We start from the raw sequence: 8,270 nt of genomic DNA, 5'->3' as shown, positions 1-8,270 counted from the left end.
GGGGGGGGGGGCTCCCTTAAAAATCCAAATCCACATAGGATAAGGGCCTGTCATACATGGGGACCCCATGCTTTTTTTTTGCATGTGTTCCCCCTTAAAAATCTGTACCAAACCTCCATCTAGGATAAAGGTTAGGTTTTCTGTTTTTTTCTGCTGCAGGAAATGTGGCTTGGTATGGTTTGGGGGAAGGGGGCGCATGCTTTTTGCCCCCTCCTGTTCTGGCCACCTAGGCAGCATACTAGGTTAAGGGCCTGGTGTGGATTTTGAGGGGGAATCCACGCAAAAAAAAAAAAAAAAAAAAAAGGGTTGTGGGATCCCCCAAAATTCCATGCCAAAACCTTACCTGGGTATGCAGTTTGGCTGTCCCCCACTTCTCCTAAACCATACTAGGCCAGATGCCTTCAATATGGAAGGGTAATGCGCCTTGTCCCCATGTTGATGGGGAGAAGGGCACCACTCCTACATCCCTGTCCCATCAGATGTAGGGGTCTCGGAGATCGGGGGGGGTTGACTTATTGGCAGCGATGAAGCTGCACATTCTTTTACCCAAGCCAAACAGGCATAGTGTCAGCAGGGCAGAAGTTGGAGTCAGTAGAACAGTGGCTAGTGTCAGAAAGATACTGAGGACAGGTTCCCCAGTCCCTTCCTCTGCAGCCTCAGCTGCACTGGACAGTGAATGAATGGGAAGTGCTCCATTCACAAACTGAAGCATACAAAACACACGTTGCTCAGTGGGAGAACAAAGGGGCACTGGTACTTCTTGATTAGAGTTTGAACACTGCTGATTGGCATTCTCAATTCCTTGGATATCTTTTTATATCCCTTTCCTGTTTTATACAGTTCAACTACCTTTTCCCGCAGATCCTTTGACAATTCTTTTGCTTTCCCCATGACTCAGAATCGAGAAACGTCAATGCAGCACTGGATGAAAGATGCAAGGGTCTGTCAGGAGTCCAGAAACGCATCGACCTTCTACACACACAAATTACAAGCAAACATATCACAGGTGAGGATGATTACCTTTAATAGCCATTCAAACCTCTTTGTGTCAACTTGTGTGAATGTTATCAGGCCAAAATAACCAGGGTATGTAAACTTTTGATCAGGGTCATTTGGGTAGTTTCTGTTGTCATTATGATTTAAAAACACAGTTGATTGATAATAAATGGCTTCAGCCAAACACTAACCATGAGCGGAAGAAATGTTTTTGTGTTATCATTCATATTCTCTGAAAAATTGCCAAGAAATCATCAATTCTACCAGGGTATGTAAACTTATGATCACAACTGTAAATCACCACCATGAACTAGCAGAAAAATGCTTTACACTTCAGAGTCAGACCACTGCCTGTGCTCTGTATGAAGACAGTAATCTCTCAGCAGCGGTCCCGCACACCCTCTGCTATCTGAAATACACCTCTCCAATCAGCAATTCTTTCTTTCCTTTGCAAATGTTACTGGCAGGAGAGCTGAAGCATTTTTCTGCTAGGGCTGGGACTTTTATAATAAATAAAGGACTTTTTTTTTTTTTTTTTGGGTGAATAGGGGGGTACTATGCACCTCATACTCATTCATATAGTGGGGGGGGGGGGAACCTCGTCTGCAGACCCCACAGCCACTAGCCAGGGTGGTTGTGGGGTCACATGGGGACAAGGTGCTTTTTTGAGGGGCAGAGCCCCCCCTGTCCCAAAGCACCCCGCATGTTGAGGGCATATGGCCTGGTATGGTTCAGGAGGGGGGGGGGGGGGCGCTTGCCTGTCCCCTCTTTTTCCTGACCTGCCAGGCTGTATGCTGGGATAGGGGTTTGGTATGGATTGTAAGGGGACACCACGCCATTGTTTTTTATTTTTGGGCGTGGGGTGCCCTTTAAAATTTATACCAGACCAAAAGGGACTGGTATGCATTGGGGGGGACCCCACGCTGTTTTTCGCCAGACTTCTTATTGCCGGCAATTCTTTTTTTTAGATTCAGCTGTCATCAGGGAATCCCGCTGACAGCTGAAGACTCATAGATTGGGACACGGCAGCCCACTCCTTAACAACCATGTTGTCTAGTAGTTATTAAGGACGCAAGCAGCCGACCGGTCCTTAACAAGCCCTATTATTTAATGTTAATAGATATGCCGGTTAGTATCAGACATTAAATTACTGCATGTTTTCAGTACTAAAATACTACAAGACTTTAAAGAATAACTCATGCGGTATTTTAGTAGCGTTTTTTGTGAATACCAAAAAACCTTTTGAAAAAAAAACCTTTTGAAAAACACAAAGTGGTATTTTACTGCATTTTGTAAGAGGAACAATGCAGCTTTGTGAATGGAGCCCAGTGTTGTTACTAGCAATGACATAGAGCCAACACTGGAGTATATGCATGTGAACAAGAAGTTGCTGCAAAGGACAAAGGAGATCAGCAGCACTAAAATGAGATTAAAAAAAAAAAAAAAAAAAAAAAAAAGGTAAGACAAGTAATTAAAAATGACAATTGTTTATGACACACGGGGCTTTAGCAAATTGAATGTCATTTATTTAAGGTTTATATCTACATTTAAATAAACTTGCAATAAGCTTATAGTCTACAAAATAATGGGATGCTGAAACTCTACCATGTTGTAAAAATTGTTCCTCTTGAATTGCAGGAGGTAGTAACATCGTGTAGCACAGTAGACAGAATCTGGAAACCTGGGCTGCACTGAAGGATGCTGGGAGCATCACATGGCCTTGCAGAAGCAAGCTGTTCAGTCTTGCAATGCTCTTCTTAGGGGCATGGTCTTGTACTGCTCCCAGTAAGCTTCTCTGTGGACCCATGTTGCATCACAAAATGTTATCACTCCCCATTTATTAATGCCTGGGGGGGGGGGGGGGGGGGGGGGAGGTGTAGTGTGGTCATTACTTCGTAAATATGTCTGCATTTTACACTAATGCCGCGTACACATGAGCGGAATTTCCGTCGCAAAAATCTTGGATGGTTTTTCCGACGGAATTCCGCTCAAGCTTGGCTTGCATACACACGGTCACACAAAAGTTTGCTGAACTTTCGACCGTCAAGAACGCAGTGACGTACAACATTACGACGAGCCAAGAAAATGAAGTTCAATGCTTCCGAGCATGCGTCGAATTGTTTCCCAGCAAGTGTAGGAATTTTGCACGTCGAAATTGGTACAGACGATCGGAATGTCAGATCGGAACTGAAAAATTGAGAAAATGCTCTCAATCTTTTGCTGGCTGGAATTCCGCCAGCAAATGTCCGATGGAGCATATACACGGTCGCATTTTCGGACCAAAAGCTCTCATCATGAGTATGTGGCATCAGCACGCCAGAGGAACATGTCCCTGCTCTGCATATCGGTAAAATCCCTGGCCTTACTGACTACTGTCCTCTGCCTTACTGAATCCTATCCTCTGCCCTGTTGACCCCTGTCCTCTGCCTTGCTGATCCCTGTTCTTTGCCCTACTAACCCCTGTCTTCCACCCTGCTGTCTCCTGTACACTGCCCTACTGACCCCTGCACATTGCCTTGCTGACCCCCTGTACTCTGCCCTACTGACACCTGTGCACTGCCCTGATAATGCCCGTGCAGTGCCTGCTGACCTCCTGTTCTCTGCCCTGATGACCCATGTATACTGCTCTACTGAGCTCTGTCTTCTGTCCTTTTGACCCCTGTCCTCTTCTCTGTTTATCCCTGTACACTGCCCTGCTGACCCCCTATCCTTCGCCCTACTGGCCTCTGTCCTCTGCTCCATCCTCTGCCCTGCTGACCCCCTGTCCTCCACCCTGCTGACCTCTGTACACTGCCCAACTGACGCCTCTTCTCTTAAATTGCTAATCCATGTACACTGCCCTGCTCACCCCGTTCTCCACCCTACTGACCCCTGTATACTGCCCTGCTGACCCCTGTACACTGCCCTACTGACCTCTGCCCTACTGACACCTGTACTCTGCCATGCTGACCCCTATAATCTGTCCTACAAACTGCTGACCCCTGTACATTGTCCTACATACTACTGACTCCTGTGAAGTGCCCTACATTCTCTTGACCCCTGTACTTGGCCCTAGAAAGTACTGGCCCCTGTACACTGCCCTTCACGCTACTGGCCCCTGTACACTGCCCTTCACGCCACTGGCCCCTGTACACAGCTATACATACTAATGACACCTGTACACAGCTATACATACTAATGACACCTGTGCACTGCCCTAGATACCAGTGATCTCTGTAAAATGCAATACATCCTACTGACCTCTGTACATAGTCCTACATACTAATGTAGCCCTCTTTGAGGGGGTTATGAAAAATGACCCTCCCCTAACAGGATATTGCACAAAACTTGTAGGTAAATAAGATAACCTTTGCTAAATGAAAGAGTGTTTTTTTTTTTTGTTCTATCTGAGTTTATTGTTTCAAAGATGTGGATACTGACTCGGTTAAATTGATGATAGGCAACTCCTATCCTCATATTGATTAGTGGTTCCAAATTAATAATAACTACTGCAGTAGGGAACAGACACAAAAGATATGCTCAGCATCTTTCCAAATAACTGTTCTGCTTTATTATGACGCAATTGAAGGTTTTTATGCACATGATTACGTAGGTATCACATTAATATTACAATTGTACATTTATGGTAACAAGGGGCGTTTCATAGGCAGGCTAATTCTAATCAGGACTCGAAAGAATGTAAACATGTACTGAAAACATTATTAGAGCTGTGTGCACAGTGAGGGCAGTGTGCAATACATACAAAATACAATACAATTATATACAGAACTTACAAATTTCCATTACAGTCTCCCCTCTTTTGATCAATATTTTGATCACTAACCATACCTGCTATCACCTTTAACCTGGAACCTCCACACGCTTAGGTGGGCAAAAAACTCCATTGTGGAGAAAATAATAGCTGAGCAACTTTTTCATTACAAAATGACTTTTCATTGTGAAAAACAAATGATTGATAAGACATATTTACAGAGTACTGGCTGTACACTCCTGTGGCCAGAATGGCCTTCTAGCTGAATTGTGGACATGCTGACTTATCAGCATATGTAAGCACAGACAATTCTACATAAAATGGAAGACATACAAAAGACAAATATGACTTCAACATGGCTAAACTATTTTTCAAATATATATATCCCTTACAATTAAAGTAATTGAATCAAAAAGTACCCTAGACTGTGATGACAAGAGGGAAACACATCAAGCACAGAGATTTCTTTAATTAAGTCATTTTTGCAGTGTCTGGTGTGGATCCAGGTGACTTTTCCTTCAAGTTTTGCAAAAACTGTACATGAAATAGATGCTGTATTGAGTCTCCAAACATTTCTTTATATATAAATGTCTCTTAACAATCCACAAGTCACCTGGCTTTAGTTTTAGATCCTTCCAAACTTTTAGGATCTGGAATTGGGGAGAAAACACATAAATGAGTTTGTCAAAAACCTTAAAAGATCAGCAACATTCTCTGTGAGATCCGAATGGAGGACTTCAGCTGCTGAGACAAAATATAAGCAAGTGAGTAACACACTCCCAAACCAAATCCCATAGGGAGAGAGTCCAACATCCCCCTTAGGGGCTTGATAAAATATAAGAAAACATTCAGGCAAAAGTTTTCTAGTTTCTTACTTTACTTTGTCCGCTATATTGTAGACAGTAGGGGGTGTATATAAAACCTCAAAACTTCTAGTAAGGACTCTCCTATAAAAATTATTTCCTCTGTTACTATCTGTACTTTCTGGCACTCTGTACTTACAAACTACTTCTGATAACACTTTTTACTGTGGCCTTTGCAGTAGCATTTGCCACTGGACATCCAAAAAACATGTCCATACAGACAAAATGCATACTTGTAAGATCCTGACTTGGGCATCTGGATATATCTTTTTTGTAATCTCTGGAAGGGATGTTCAGCTTTTGGTAACACCTTTGGTAACAGGTAAAACAAGAAGTGGTATGTTAGTAAAACAACTGTGGTGAACCCTGGCTCTATCCCATGCTCATTTACTAAGGCAGCCATAACTGCTTCTGATGACACGGTCCATGTGTCAAGCTGGAGAGAAAAGAGTGGCTGGCAGACATAAATGATCACCTTTTCCAAAGTCCTGTTTCATAAGAAGTTGCCCCCTGTGGACCACTTGTTCTTCTTGTTCTGGGGTCCTTAAAGTTGAATTATTAATCCCAGCTATACTGGGCCAGAACTAGGGTGGAATCTGTGAGTTGCACAGACCCATCAAGTGTCCGGGGCTGTTATGCAGCATCCTTAGTCACCTGATCTGCTTCCATGTGTGAAAGTTAATATGGCTACCTCAGCAAGAAGCTGGAAGGCTGAAAACAGCCAATCAAATTAACTTGGCATGCTTTATTGGTTTACCTGCTGAAGTAAAAACAAACTTCTGGCCCTTCAAATGGAACCAAAAGCTCTCTATATCTCGACTATCTATATAAATATACACTCTTTTTGTAGCTCACAGGCTTTGCTAAAACATGGAGCTCTGCTTCTTGAGCTGGGGAAAAAGGATCCAATGACTTTGAATACAGAGTATCCTTCTGGGTGATAAACTGCATACTTAAATCTACAAAAAAAATGTAATATCTGGGTCTTCAGGGAGTGTGTCCTGTACTGGGCTCACAGCAGCTGATTCCTACACTATCAATTTAACACGTGTCTTTTCCTTTCTTTTGAATAAATGTACGCATTTTTCATTGTTAGATTTGTACATAAACAAACTCATATTTTAAACCTTTCATTAGACAAAGATTTAGTTAGCTGTATATTTGCTGCACAGAATGTTGGACCATTAAAAATGAAATGTTTGACCAAAACAATATCTAACTTTGTCTAATAGCACCTTTGCATAAAAGCTGCAGCTCTGATATATCAGGATGAACCCTTCATTACTGGGTCCAGCTTGCATAAATATATTACAATGGCTTTTTTCTATCACACTGTTTGTGTAAGAACTCCAGTTTCATGTTTCAAAAGACAACTTTTTCCTGGCAATAATATAATAAATGATAACAATACCCTGCGGTCATGGAGAGATGTCCATAAATCCAAAACTATTCTTCTGCTTATACCACAGTACTTACAAGAAAAAGGGGCACATCATTTCACAATCCATATATTCTGCTTTGGATTTCAAAAATAAAAATAAATAAAAACAAAAGGACCAATCTGTATGATGGACCATAAAGCATCAAAAACTATAAAACAACTGGCTGCAGGTGGCATCTATCCTAACAGGGTGTGTGGACTTGATGTGATGGGTCTGTTATATTTAAATGTTATTTATAACAACTCTCACATCACAGACCGCACATCAAGTTGTTATCAAGAACCTTGAAATTTCATTTTTGTAGAAAAACTTCTTATGTATCCCATCCATCTTGGCTTTGTTAAATATTATGGCAGCTTTATTCAAAATAACAACCTCATCTTAATCTTTTTTTTTCTCTCAATAAGAGCTTATTGAATAAATGTAAAATTACAAAAATTGTTATCTTAATCTAAACTAATCCCATTTTTTCAAATTTCCCTGGATTTCATTTCCAACCAAAGGTTGTCTAAACCAGTTTCAATATATCTATATAATTGTTAAACTCATATTAGAAATTAATACTCATTATTACTTAATTTTACTTAATTTCCCTTTTTTAAATGCACTGTTTCCACTATCAAAGGATATTCAATTTGTGTAATACACGGTTAAATGTAACCTTCATTTTACCATGTTTGGAAAACAGATTCAAAATAATTGTGATCACATTGTTTACCAGTAGATTCCTTAACCCGGCACATTTTGTTATAAATGTTTTGTCTAAAAAACAGAAATTGGCATGGTGTCCTTCCAGCTTATCACTAACCTCTCATCCCAGCCACATTTTTCATGAGAGCGCAAAGGAGGGGGTCACATCTGCGTACATGACACACACACAAGGGATAGAACTAAAGCTCCCAGCATTCGCACACACACCAATATCTCTCTAAAATCGCTTACATTTTTCCCATTTGTACACAACACATGCATATCATTCTCTCAATTTCTTTTAACTCTCATTAATATTTCCCTGCCTAAATTTTGCTTTCCTTATTTTGTTCAGATATCTTTTATATCTAGTTTCTATGATCAGACGGGCAGCCAGAGTGCTCATCCCATCTTCCCTCTCTGACAACATATAAAGTATTCTGTTTTACCTCTCATTTCTCTATTTCTGATTTTTACTAGTTGTAGTGCCTGACCCCAAATTCATCCCACAACTTAACATGAAAATGT

The 8,270-nt window shown here is 41.3% G+C and overlaps 1 long non-coding RNA gene across 1 annotated transcript in view; it reads left to right on the top strand.

The window, feature by feature from the left end:
• The first annotated feature begins 424 nt into the window (after window positions 1-424).
• LOC141139719 (uncharacterized) overlaps window positions 425-8,270 on the top strand; it is a 50,439-nt gene continuing 42,593 nt past the window's right edge. Inside the window, exon 1 of the long non-coding RNA XR_012243790.1 lies at window positions 425-1,006. This is a non-coding gene — a long non-coding RNA (uncharacterized lncRNA). The remainder of the gene's footprint in view (window positions 1,007-8,270) is intronic.

This window comes from Aquarana catesbeiana, linkage group LG04, assembly GCF_042186555.1.
Source record: "Aquarana catesbeiana isolate 2022-GZ linkage group LG04, ASM4218655v1, whole genome shotgun sequence".
Lineage (NCBI taxonomy): Eukaryota > Metazoa > Chordata > Amphibia > Anura > Ranidae > Aquarana > Aquarana catesbeiana.
This window is presented reverse-complemented; position numbering and strand designations above follow the sequence as displayed.